General features: G+C 41.1%; 1 protein-coding gene and 1 long non-coding RNA gene across 6 annotated transcripts in view; both read left to right on the top strand.

Annotated features, from left to right (window-relative positions):
- prickle2b (prickle homolog 2b) overlaps nucleotides 1-13,493 on the top strand; it is a 466,229-nt gene that overhangs the window by 76,383 nt on the left and 376,353 nt on the right. The window lies entirely within an intron of this gene.
- Nucleotides 9,492-13,493, top strand: part of LOC117507316 — a 29,450-nt gene continuing 25,448 nt past the window's right edge. For all 4 annotated transcript variants that reach the window (XR_004559674.1, XR_004559676.1, XR_004559675.1 and 1 more), the window contains exons 1-2: nucleotides 9,492-9,557; nucleotides 10,408-10,410. This is a non-coding gene — a long non-coding RNA (uncharacterized LOC117507316). The remainder of the gene's footprint in view (nucleotides 9,558-10,407; nucleotides 10,411-13,493) is intronic.

Here is a 13,493-nt window from a genome sequence, read left to right as displayed (position 1 = left end):
TGCAGTCTGTTGCTCTATAATTTGACAAATATGAAAAATTATATTTATTTTAAAACATTGACCAATTACCCATTCATCCTACAGAGCTGTTTCCCCCCAGCATATCCATTAAATTGTGACATCCTCTTAACAGCCTACGGTCTGTTCTGACATTCATCAATATACTTTTTCCATTTATGAAAAATCATTAATATTGATTTCTCTCCAAGTCTACAACCAAATGCCACCAGAATCCACAAATATTTCTGTTGTGTGTACAGGAAAAATGTTTCACCCAAAACATTCAAATGAGTTGCAGTGACTTATATATAGTTCTAAGATGTGTGAGATTTACAGGGACACTGTGAAAATACAGTGCAGCTGGAAAATATTTGTACGGCTTCACTTTTTGCACATTTTATGTTGCAGCCTTATTGCAAAATGGATGAAATTGATTTTTTTTTTTCCCTCAGGCTTCTACACACAATACCGCATAATGGCAATGTGAAATTTTTTTGAGATTTTTTTAAATGTATTAAAACAACAACAACAAAAAACCCCCGAAGAAATCACATGTACATAAGTATTTGCAGCCTTTGCTATGAAGCTCCAAATTGAGCTCAGGTGCATCCTGTTTCCACTAATTATGTGTCTACAGCCTAATTGGTGTCCACCTGAAGTAAATTTACTTGATTGGTCATGATTTGGAAAGGCACACACCTGTCTATATATAAAGTCCCACAGTTGACAATGCATGTCAGAGCTCAAACCAAGCATGAAGTGAAAGGAACTGTCTGTAGACCTCTGAGACAGGATTGTCTTACACACATCTGGGAAGGGTACAGAATCATTTCTGCTGCTTTGAAGGTCCCAGTGAGCACAGTGCCCTCCATCATCCGTAAATGGAAAAAGTTTGGATGCATCAGGACTCCTCCTAAAGCTGGACGTCTGTTTTAACTGAGCAATCAGGGAAGAAGGGCCTTAGTCAGGGAGGTGACCAAGAACCCGATGGTCACTGTCAGAGCTCCAGCATTCCTCTGTTACACAAGATGTATCTTCCTTCTGTTTCTTTCTTTCATGATAAAATTTTCTGAAACAAATAAAGTTGAAGTTGATTGAAAAATAAAAGTTGAAGTTGATTGTAGAGGGGAGAACCTTCCAGAAGGACAACCATCTCTGCAGCAATCCACCAATCAGTCCTCTATGGTAGAGTGGCCAGATTGAAGCCACTCCTTAATAAAAGGCACATGGCAGCCCACCTGGAGTTTGCCAAAAGGCACCTGAAGGACTCTCAGACCATGAGAAACAAAATACTCTGGTCTGATGAGACAAAGGTCTCTTTGGTGTGAATGCCAGGTATCATGTTTGGAGAAAACCAGGCACCATCCCTACAGTGATGCGTGCTGGTAGCACTATGTTGTGGGTTTTTTTTTTTTTTCAATGGCACGAACTGGGAGACTAGTCAGGGTTGAGGGAAAGATGAATGCAGCATTGCACAGACATCCTGGATGAAAACCTGCTCCAGAGCACTCTTGACCTCAGAGTGGGGCGATGGTTTATCTTTCAGGAGGACAATGACCCTAAACACACAGCCAAGATATCAAAGGAGTGGCTTCAGGACAACTCTGTGAATGTCCTTGAGTGACCCAGCCAGAGCCCAGACCTGAATCCGATTGAACATCTCTGGAGGGATCTGAAAATGGCTGTGCACTGACGCTCCCCATCCAACCTGATGGAGCTTGAGAGGTGCTGCAAAGAGGAATGCAGAGAACTGCCCATCAATAGGTGCACTAAGCTTGTGGCATCAAATTTAAGAAGACTTAAGGCTATAATTGCTGCCAAATGTGCATCACCAAAGTGTTGAGCATAGCCTATGAATACTTATGTACATGTGATTTCTTATGTTTTTTAATTGTAATAAATTTTTAAAAAATTTCAACTTTTTTCATGTTGTCGTTATGGAATGTTGCGAGTAGAGTTGTGATGAGAAAAAATAATTTTCTCCATTTTGGAAAAAGCTGTAACAAGAAAATGTGGAAAAATTGAAGTGCTGTGAATACTTTATGGATGTTGATTTCAGGAAGCATCATATGGATGAAAACTGGAGAATAGTCCTTTAGGGCCCCTTCACACATAACACGATTTAAGCCGACAAGCGCACCAAGGAGGAATTGCATGCCATTCATGAAAAATTGTCACTGCCTCCAACGCCTCATACATGTCATTACAACTATTCGCGCACACCAACGGCTGAAAGACAGAGTGCCATGTGAGAGCCTATTCAATCGCTCTCGCAGCAGGTGTCGGCCAAATTCCAGGTGACACACACTGCTCGCTTGACACTTAAAAAATGTGTGGCCATTCATAGTATCAGCACAAAACAGTCAGCAGACGATCACTTTCGAGCTTGCTGTGAAATTTGTCTAAGTGCCCCCACGAGTGTGGCGTTGCAGTAAGCAACACCCATGTGGTGCATGTGCCTTGCACATGTGCGCATGTGTCGTGCCCCCCCCCCAAACACATGTGGTGTATGTGTGTTTCGCGCCCCACACATGCATAAAATGCTTATGTATGTACAGACATGATAACATGAGGGGCCAGACAGCCACATCAGAGCGCACACAGCACGGGGAGGCACCTGTCAGCTGATCACAGCACACTGACAGCTGGCTCAGTGCACACAACGTGTCACATTACAGAGACCACAGCCAGGACAGGTATATTATAAGTGCTACACTACCTACATACACAGTTACATAACAAATAACGACAACAACAAGAACAACAACAAAAAAATCACATAACACAGAAACAGAGTAACAGGTTGGTGTGTACACTGAACTGATAGGGGGCGTAGTTCTGGGTGTCACGGCTGGGGACTGGCCACGGTGATGTGCTTGTGTCTGCTTGCTGTCCTCACGTGGACATACAACTCCAATTCCAATGAAGTTGGGACATTGTGTAAAATATAAATAAAAACAGAAACAATGATTTGCAAATCCTCTTCAACCTATGTTCAGTTGAATACACCACAAAGACAAGATATTTAATGTTCAAACTGATAGACTTTATTGTTTTTGTGCAAATATTTGCTCATTTTGAAATGGATGCCTGCAACACGTTTCAAAAAAGCAGGGACAGTGGTATGTTTACCACTGTGTTACATCACTTTTCCTTCTAACAGCACTCAATAAGCATTTGCAGAAGCTTTGTAAGTGGCATTCTTTACCCATTCTTGCTTGATGTAGGACTTCAATTGTTCAAAAGTCCGGGGTCTCTGTTGCCGTATTTTGCACTTCATAATGAGCCACACATTTTCAAAGGGCGACAGGTCTGGACTGCAGGCAGGCCAGTCTAGTACCTGCACTCTTTTACTACAATGCCACGCTGTTGTAACATGTGCAGAATGTGACAAGCTACCCCAGGTGAAACGGATCATCAGATCATAACATGCAGTGGGCGATCTGAATGTCATGTCATCCACGTAAGGTCTGTCCAGCGGCGTGCTGTCCACAGGACATGTGTGTTGGGCCGGACACGTCGGGCCAGCAGATGAGGACATAAGAGTGCATGAACTGCTTCATTCATGTCATGTCATTACTGTACGTCTGTGACCATGGCTCACCTACAGAAGAACAGACGGTTCATACTTGTATTTTTCGCTCGATAAGAGGGATTCTATAAAATGCAGTGTTTTTTATGGTGTGTGGTTTTATTTATTTTAAAAAATCTCCTTATATATCTCCTTGTTGATTTCACACATTTATGCACCTTTTATAGGACAGCGATGGTTTTGCAGTGGTAAAGTTGCTTCCTGTCAATCAGAGCTTTTGTAAATTGCAGGTTCGAATCCCACGGGTGGCATGTATTTTTTTTTTTTTTCCACAGCAGCTGCGCGATGTTATTCCACACGCTCCAGCTGCTTGCACTGTGTTCCCGCTGCGGCGGTTTCGTACACGCTTGTGCGTGTGCTCGAAACCGTTGCAGCAGGATCGTTCATGCCTGCCCAACTGTGTCCCTCCCGATGTCAGCTCAGTGTTTTCATGCAAGCTGTTTCGCCATGATTCACCCAGATTCCTACTTATTCATGCTATGTGTGAAGGAACCCTTTTGGCCCAGTCACACGTCACATGACGATTCCTGAACGACGGGAAAAAAGTAAAAAAGTCACAATTTGTTGAGAAAAGGTGGACGAACGAGCTTTATCACTGAACAGCCTGTGAACCAAGAGCACAAAAGGGACAAAAGAGGAACTAAATGAAACCGAAGCTAATGTTGATCTTGACACTTTAAACAAAACATGCCTGGAGGCACTGCTGGAGCAGTGTGCGTCTGCATCCCTGAGTCCTGGAGAAACTGCAAACAGAAGCTGTGGAGATCTGTGCGCATGTCGGTGGAACCACCTGCTGTGGTTCCTCATCCAGAACAAAAGAGGGATCATCTCCTCATCATCAGAATCCTCACTGTCTGATGACATGCTGGGCGCTCCCTCTTGCTCCCATTAAAAAAAACAAACAAACAAAAAAAACTCTGGTGTGCCGTGGTCACTGCTGTATCACTGTATTACGTTACTAAACCATATATATTGATTTATAACAAACTGTAAAAAGCAGGGAATAAATATACAACCCCAGTTCCAATGAATCTGGGACGTTGTGTGAAATGTCAATAAAAAAGAATACAATGATTCAAACCTATATGATTCAACCTATACATTCAATTGAATACACCACAAAGACGAGATATTTAATGTTCAAACTGAGAGAATTTATTGTTTGTGCAAATATTTGCTCATTTTGAAATGGATGCCTGCAACACATTTCAAAAAGGTGGGACGGGGCAACAAAAGACTGGGAAAGTTGATGAATGCTCAAAGAACACCTAATTGGAAACAGGTGTGTGTCATGATTGGGTATAAAAGGAGCATCCCCCAAAGGCTCTGCTACGCTGTTTTGTACCGGTTGGCAGATAGGCCCAATAATTTCTGGCACAGCAACATACCGTGTGGCTGTGGCCTTGTACCCTTATGGGCTCATAAATTCTCAAACTCCTCCAGCCATACACACATGTCAAAGGGTATTGTCTGATTAATCCATTTGTACCAAAGGTAACCTTGACAAAAGACAAAGTAGAAGACAAGATATCAATCACTGTCAAACTCTATAGATTTATTACAACGGAATAAGCTGCCACATAAACAAAGTCTTCAGTCTCCCAAAATACAGCTATGTGCAAAAAGAACAGGATATGTTTAGTTGAGGTAAATGACACTGTAAATAAGTCAGCACTGCTTGAGAACAATGATGCAATAATTGCAATAACTGGCAATTTTATGACTGCAGCATATTTTTAACTTTATACCTATTGTCTTATTGTGAATGTTTTATACTGTCAACTAAGCGTTCATATCCTGTTTGATGTAGTAACACATGAATGTATACCTTCATATACATCACTGTGCAGGCGTTTAAGGCACCCCTTCATCATTGGATCAACAGAAAACTCAAATATTAAATGTTAAAACATTCTTATTGATTGAGATTTTTTTTTTTTCCAAATAAATTGATTTATTATGTTACAACCCTCACTGACTCCTTTTTAGGTGTAATGCCTGATTCACCACAACACAAAGATAAATGCTGATCATGCAATAATGAAGTGAAAAACATTATATACAACCTAGTCCTAAAGATTACAGGGGCCCACCACAAATACAAGTGGTTTGATGATCTTAAAGAAAATATGCATTTTTTTTAAAGTGCAAATGCTGTTACACATACCACTTAATATTTGTTTAAAAGTATTAGATATGTAGCAGGTTTTCATTATTTCTAATCCTATTAAATGTACTTAAAAGCATTGCACAGCACTGTCTACCAAAAACAAGCAACACAAAAGTTTCCACACAAGCGCGCACACAGAAATTTCTATTTAATTTTGTTCAAATTTAAACTTGACCTGCGAGCATATACATGGTCCAAGCCCCCTCCATGAATTGCCTCTGGAGCCCTATCAGGGCAACACAACTCTATGGATGTGACCCGACCTTACAGAGCCACACAGGTAATGGCACCATCACACCATTTTTGGTTGCAAGAGGAGTAATTATAGCCAAATTATAGCCAGCACATCCATTGAATCACAACCACTGCACCCACCACAAGCATCACGGGCTGTGCATACAGGTAACTATGGTGTTGGCTGCAGTTTTATCAGTCCTATATGTGTCTAAATATGAAACGTCTAATTCATATCTGTTCAGCCAAGTCTTCGATCACATCCCAACAACACTGACACAAATGGGTGATTCTTAAACTACGGGCACTTTTATGTCCCTTGATCATATTTTATGAAAAAAAGAAAAAAGGGGAAATTTCACACTTTTATAGTTATCTTTACAATGAAAGTGTTTTAAGAAATTTGTCCTAGTAGTCTATGATGACTTTTTCACCTTTTTTCAGCATCATTATATGCAAATATTGCCGTTTTGTGCTTGTCCCACACCCAGGCTTTATATTGTAAGGCAATGGTGTGGTGGAAATTACATTTACAAGGCCAATAGTGCCCATAGTTAAAGAATCACCCAAATACTCTTTGTGGTACATGTAAAGGTCAGAAGAGACTGTCATATTTGGAAAAATATTCAAGTCAATTTACACTGCACCAAATCACAATGTTCATCACGGTCAAGAAAATCTCCCTCACGCTATTTGATTATAAGAAACAACTTTAGGCAGACCGGACTCAGTGGGGTGGCCATCTGCCTTGGCCATGCTACCAACAGCAGAATAATTAAAACAAAACACAACGAAGAACAGTCCAACATGCAGAGACAGATGTTGCAGTTTAGCAACCATATACATATTTGAGTCCAGTGGTTACAAGGGCTGATAGCTCAAAGGACATTGATATGGAGAACAGCACAGTTTCAGTAATGGACTGCAATTGGTGAGTCTCTGATCAATGCCAGATCAGTCCTTTATGGCCCAATCACACGGCACTTAACGAAGGGCAACAAAGCCCAAACAAAACAAGAAATCTGGACTTTCATTGACTTTCGTTGGCATCATTTAACCTTTGCGCAGCTTCGTTCCTACTGCTGGCGTTTTGTCAGGTTTTTTTTAAAGTGAATACACCACAAAGACAAGATATTTAATGTTCAAACTGATTAACTTTATTGTTTTGTGCAAATATTAACTCATTTTGAAATGGGTGCCTGCAACACGTTTCAAAAAAGCTGGGACAGTGGTATGTTTACCACTGTGTTACATCACCTTTCCTTCTAACAACACTCAAGTGTTTGGGAACTGAGGACAAAAATTGTTGAAGCTTTGTAGGTGGAATTCTTTCCCATTCTTGGTTGAAGTACGACTTCAGTTGTTCAACAGTCCGGGGTCTCCGTTGTTGTATTTTGCACTTCATAATGCGCCACACATTTTCAATTGGCGACAGGTCTGGATTGCAGGCATTCTTGGTTGAAGTACGGCTTCAGTTGTTCAACAGTCCGGGGTCTCCATTGTATATTTTGCACTTCATAATGCGCCACACATTTTCATTTTCAATAGTACCCGCACTCTTTTACTACGAAGCCACGCTGTTGTAGCACGTGCAGAATGTGGCTTGGCATTGTCTTGCTGAAATAAGCAGGGGCATCCCTAAAAAGATGTTGCTTTGATGGCAGCATGTGTTGCTCCAAAACCTGGATGTACCGTTCACCATTGATGGTGCCATCACAGATGTGCAAGTTGCCCATGCCATGAATAATAACACACCCCCATACCATCACAGATGCTGTCTTTTGAACATTGCGCTGCTAAGAATCTGGATGGTCTTTTTCCTCTTTTGTCTGGAGGACATAACGTCCATGATTTCCAAAAACAATCTGAAACGTGGACTCATCAGATCACAGCACACTTTTCCACTTTGTGCCTGTCCATTTCAAATGAGATCGGGCCCAGAGAAGGAGGCGGCGTTGTTGATGAATGGCTTTCGCTTTGCATGGTAGAGTTTTAACTTGTACTTGTAGATGTAGTAACGAACTATGTTAACTGACAATGGTTTTCCTAAGTGTTCCTGAACCCACACAGTAAGATCCTTTACACAATGATGTCAGTTTTTAATGCAGTGTCGCCTGAGGGATCAAAGGTCACGGGCATCCAGTGTTGGTTTTCGGCCTTTCCTCTTACGTGTAGAAAGTTCTCCAAATTCTCTGAATCTTCTGATTATATTATGGACTGTAGATGATGGAATACCTAAATTCCTTGCAATTGAACATTGAGAAACATTGTTCATTTTTGTTTTTAAATTTTTTCTCGCAGTTGTTCACAAAGTGGTGATCCTCGCCCCATCTTTGCTTGTGAGTAGCTGAGCCTTTTGGGGATGTTCCTTTTGTACCCAATCATGACACTCATAATTAGTGTCCTCAGTTTCCAAATGCTTATTGACTGTTGTTAGAAGGAAAAGTGATGTAACATAGTGGTAAAAATACGACTGTCTCCACCTTTTTGAATCGTGTTGCATGCATCCATTTCAAAATGAGCAAATACTTGCACAAAAATAATAAAGTTTATCAGTTTGAACATTAAATATCTTGTCTTTGTGGTGTATTCAATTGAATATACGGTGAGGAAAATAACTATTTGAACACCCTGCGGTTTTGCAAGTTCTCCCATTTAGAAATCATGGAGGGGTCTGAAATTTTCATCTTAGGTGCATGTCCACTGTGATATAATCTAAAAAAAAAAAAAAAAATCTGGAAATCACAATGTATGAATTTTTTAATACTTTATTTGTATGTTACTACTGCAAATAAGTATTTGAACATCTGTGAAAATCAATGTTAATATTTGGTACAGTAGCCTTTGTTTGCAATTACAGAGGTCAAACATTTCCTGTAGTTTTTCACCAGGTTTGCACACACTGCAGCAGAGATTTTGGTCCACTCCTTCATACAGATCTTCTCTAGATCTTTCAGGTTTGGAGTTTCAGCTCCCTAAAAAGATTTTCTATTGAGTTCCAGTCTGGAGACTGGCCAGGCCACTCCAAGACCTTGAAATGCTTCTTACGGAGCCCCTCCTTAGTTGCCCTGACTGTGTGTTTGGGGTCATTGTCATGCTGGAAGACCCAGCAATGACCCATCTTCAATGCTCTTACTGAGGGAAAGAGGTTGTTTGCCAAAATCACGCAATACATGACCCCATCCATCCTCCCTTCAATACAGTGCAGTCATCCTGTCCCCTTTGCAGAAGAGCACCCCCAGAGTATGATATTTCCACCCCCATGCTTCACGGTTGGGATGGTTTTCTTGGGTTTGTTATCATCCTCTAAACATGGTAAGTGGAGTTGATTCCAAAAAGCTCTATTCTGGTCTCATCTGACCACATGACCTTCTCCCATGCCTCCTCTGGATCATCCAGATGGTCACTGGTGAACTTCAAACGAGCCTGGACATGTGCTGGCTTGAGCAGGAGAACCTTGCTGCCCTGCAGGATTTTAAACCATGACAGCATCATGTGTTACTAATGTAATCTTTGTGCCTGTGGTCCCAGCTCTCTTCAGGTCATTGACCAGGTCCTCCTGTGTAGTTCTGAGCTTTCTCAGAATCATTCTTACCCCACAAAGTGAGATCTTGCATGGAATCCCAGACTGAGGGAGATTGACAGTCATCTTGTTTCTTTCACTTTCTAATAAATAATCATAACAGTTGTTGTCTTTTACCAAGCTGCTTGCCTGTTGTCCTGTAGTCCATCCCAGCCTTGTGCAGGTCTACAGTTTTGTCCCTGGTGTCCTTAGACAGCTCTTTGGTCTTGGCTATGGTGGACAGGTTGGGGTGTGATTGACTGAGTGTGCGAACAGGTGTCTTTTATGGGTGATTCTTTAACTACGGGCACTATTGGCCTTGTAAATGTAATTTCCACCACACCATTGCCTTACAATATAAAGCGCCTTGGGGCAACTGTTTGTTGTGATTTGGCACTATATACATGTGCTCTGATGTCACTGTTTATCTCCATAGAAACTACCCAAACCATCTTTCATACAAACTGTTTAGGGACATTACAGTGTTGTGGTGGAAATTATGGCAATAGTGTGGCACAACTACATTTTGTTTAAAAAAAAATCACAACAGTTGTATGACATTGAATACCCCAATTATGTTTTGATTATTTTACTGATATTTTATTCAGAGATATTTTAAAACATTAGAAAAAAATGTTTCTTTACCATTCATTTTTATCATTGAAGATCAAAAGTCTGGGTGTGGGACAAGCACAAAACGGCAATATTTGCATATAATGATGCTGAAAAAAGGTGAAAAAGTCATCATAGACTACTAGAACAAATTTCTTAACACACTTTCATTGTAAAGATAACTATAAAAGTGCGAAATTTCCCGTTTTTTCTGTTTTTCATACAATATGATCAAAGGACGTAATAAGTGCCCGTAGTCTAAGAATCACCCTTATACAAGTAACAAGTTCAAACAGGTGCAATTAATACAGGTAAAGAGTGCAGAATAAGAGGGCTTCTTAAAGAAAAATTAACACGTCTGTGAGAGCCAGAATTCTTTCTGATTGGCAGGTGTTCAAATACTTATTTGCAGCAATAACATACAAATAAATTATTAAAAAAATCATACGAGGTCTGTTAGAAAAGTATCCAACTTTTTTTATTTTTTTCAAAAACCATATGGATTTGAATCACGTGTGATTGCATCAGCCAAGCTTGAACCTTCGTGCGCATGCGTGAGTTTTTTCACGCCTGTCGGTTGCATCATTCGCTTGTGAGCAGGCTTTGTGTGAGCAGTGGTCCACCCCTCTCATCGGATTTTTATTGCGAATAAATATCTGAATGATTTGGAGCTTTGCTGCATCAATTTTTTCCAGAAACTGTGAGAGACCTCCAGGTGGTAACCATTCGGAAAATTCAAATGGCTTTGAGGGACAATTTTATGGGGATTACACAGATTAAGGAGTGCTCCAGCCGGTTTAAAGACCACCCACAGCTGCTGAGAGCACGCCGCGCTCTGAGCGCCGATCGACAGGCTGACACCCCGCTGAAACAACCAGATCATTTCCAACGTGAAGGCTTTGTTGATCCGGGACGTCGTCTGACTTACTCAAAAATGGCAGGAGACGTGGACATCAGTACTTTCTCAGCACATTCCACTGTTACAGGAGTTTTTTTCATGGAAAGAAAAGCAGACGGATGCGCCACCGTGCCGCTCATGGCGCGGCACAAAACCACCTCAGTGTTGGTCTCACAGGATGGCTTTGAGATGGCTTTCAGACGGTTGTCGGTGGGTTTTCAGTCGTGTGACTAACCGAGAAATTGTGGATGAGCCTGGACATGTCAAAAGTCTGGTTAATGCATATCGTGCCATGAAGAACATCACCTCTCAACACGCCACTATGATGCACATGTGTGGGCAGGCTCTCATGACGTGAAAAATAAAAATCCGTACCGCCTTAGGAATGCGTTCAGTTGCGCTTCAGTGCGCAATGCAGATACCATCAACTAGGCTGCCCCATGTGAAAATATCCTTCTGATCATGTGAATGGCAAGCTGGCAAGGCAAATGTCATGTTCACCACGTGAATTATAGTCTACGATTGGCCACAGACACCTGGATGCATGGAGACTCCGTGTGGCTGGTTGATGTGTTCATGATGTCAGCGCATGAATTAATGTCAGTTAATTTTTTTCCTTGTTTACGTCCATGGGCATTGTTCATGAACAAAAAGGAACAGCAGGATGATAATTCTTGTATTGTCTGCTCTTTATAACAACAATTAAATATTTTAACAGACAAAATGACATCCATTTGTTTACTCAATTTCAGCACAGATCATCAAGTCATCAAGCATCGATTGAACATCATTACCTGTAACATGACTTTTACATTTAAATAGTACATTCATTGTTCTTATAATGTTCTGTGCTCTTTATTTGGTCCTTACAGAATTTCTTCAATTTATGGACATTTGTACCATATTTAATTGCTTCCACTGCTGTGTGAGCATGATGTGGTATCACACCCCTCACATGGTCACACAAGCTTGCACAAAACCCACGTCGCAGCATTGTACGGCATCTGTACACAGATGCCCCCCCCCCCCCCCCCCCCCGACAGTGGCTGGAATTTTTTCAAGGCCTTTTGTGTTCTTTTTCTTTCACCCTGTTTTGGCCTCATTCGCCCAACTTCGTGTTATGTGTGAAGGGGCCATAAGGGATGTGAAAGATGTCAATGACAATCTTCTTTGAATTTTTCAAGCTATATTTTCCCCGCTGAAAGGCTTAAAAATGGCTACGTTTTGCTTGAGTTGGAAAATAAACTTGCAGACTTTAATACATCACAGTGTTTAATCTTGTATCTTTATTTTATTTTATTTTTTAACTGCAAGCAAATAGTAATACTTCCCTTTGGCTTGTGCCTTAGCTTCTTTAGTTGAGTTTAATTTTTGCCCTGGTGCTAATCCAGGATTTAATGAAGGTTTAGGATGCTGAGTTCCTTCTGAAATGTCAGCAGAAATAAAGGGAGGCAGGTTCACTGCTGTCACATGCACTGTAAATTAACATTTTCTGTGCACAAGCCTTCATTTGTATCCCATCCACCTTGCATTAACTGTTAATTCATGCTGCCAAATTGCATCATACACTTTGGTTGGTAGAATGTGCAGTTTTGCCTTTAATGAGGTGATGCTATTACTCTGTAAATGCGTATTAAAAAACAGTAGTGAGGTGATGCTATTACTCTCTAAATGTCAAAATAAAGTTTTCATTTTGGTCAAAGGCTATGCATATCTTAGATCATTAATATTGTTTGTGTCTCACATATACACTTACTGAAGAAGCTTCTTTAAAAAATAGGGTGTGAAGCTTCAGGTTACCTTTTCGCAGCTTTCATCCTTGACCCAAAATACATAAGCATATCAAACGCCAAATGTCAGCTCTCCCTGGTTTTTGCGCGATTGAAGCCATACACACACAACACATGCACACAGAGGTCACTCGGCAGTTATAATATAGGAAGTCTTATTTTAACGAGATGCTAAGACTTATTTAATGTAAGAAAATTATTTTGAATGAGAAGTTTTTAATGGGCAGCATGGTGGATTAGTGGTTAGCACTGTTGCCTCACAGCAAGAAGGTCATGGGATTGTTTCCCACCTGCGGCCTTTCTGTGTGGATTTTGCATGTTCTGCCCGTATTTGTGTTGGTTCCCTCCAGGCTTCCTTCCACATCCAAACATATGCAGGTTAGGTGAATTGGAAACTTTAAATTGTCCATAGGTGTGCTTGCGGGTGTGAATGTGTTTATTTGTCTGTATGTGGTCCTGTGACAGACTGGCTTCCTGTCCAGGGTGTACCCCGCCTCATGCCCTGTGACTGCTGGGATAGGCTCCAGCCCCCATAACCCTTTATTGGAGTAAGCAGTTAAAGGTGAGTGAGTGAGAAGCCCTTCAGCTTGGGACTCAGAAGAGGGCCGTCACGTCTCCTCCACTCTCCCTTATCT

Source organism: Thalassophryne amazonica, chromosome 3, assembly GCF_902500255.1.
Source record: "Thalassophryne amazonica chromosome 3, fThaAma1.1, whole genome shotgun sequence".
Taxonomy (NCBI): domain Eukaryota; kingdom Metazoa; phylum Chordata; class Actinopteri; order Batrachoidiformes; family Batrachoididae; genus Thalassophryne; species Thalassophryne amazonica.
Note: the sequence above shows the minus strand (reverse complement) of the source record. Positions and strands in the feature narration are given on the sequence as shown.